This window comes from Meleagris gallopavo, chromosome 1 (genome assembly GCF_000146605.3).
Source record: "Meleagris gallopavo isolate NT-WF06-2002-E0010 breed Aviagen turkey brand Nicholas breeding stock chromosome 1, Turkey_5.1, whole genome shotgun sequence".
Taxonomy (NCBI): Eukaryota; Metazoa; Chordata; class Aves; order Galliformes; family Phasianidae; genus Meleagris; species Meleagris gallopavo.
Window position 1 is genome coordinate 57,652,196 of NC_015011.2, and position 687 is coordinate 57,652,882.

Genomic DNA, 687 nt, shown 5'->3' on the forward strand with positions numbered 1-687 from the left:
TTTTGTGCATTGTCACCATTTGTTTTCAATTACAGATGTCTTTTTCCAAAGCTGATTTCATTTCAAGGAGTGCCTAAGCATGAGATCAGTTAAGAGAAATGATTGCTTGGGCAGGTTTTATCTTTCCAGTTGTTAACTTATCGCTTCTGCAAACAAAAGATAATCTGAACTCTACATTCTTTTGTATTTCATTGTTAAAAACCTGCCTTGCCAAAGAGTAGAGATGGCATGATATTTTGCAGTCCTATATAGAATGAAAATGCCAAGAAATAATCCCACTTTTGTTCCAGACAGATGATGTGATCCATTTTGTACCCACTGTAATTAGAGTTTATGAAGCAGCCAACTTGGTACACAAGCTTCCATCTGCACTTCATCACAGATTCTTATATAATAAAGGACAGCATTTTAATTGTCAGTCTTACAGATAATGAGTGCTTTCAGTGATTTTATATTTTAAGTGTAAAAATTCAAAATATGTCCTTATATTCTGTATTCCTGTACTCAGCACTGGTGAGGCCGCACCTCGAGTACTGTGTCCAGTTTTGGGCCCCTCACTGCAAGAAAGACATTGAGGCCCTGGAACGTGTTCAAAGGAGGGCAACAAAGCTGGTGAGGGGTCTGGAGCACAGGCCTTATGAGGAGAGGCTGAAGGAGCTGGGATTGTTCAGCCTGGAGAGGAGGAGG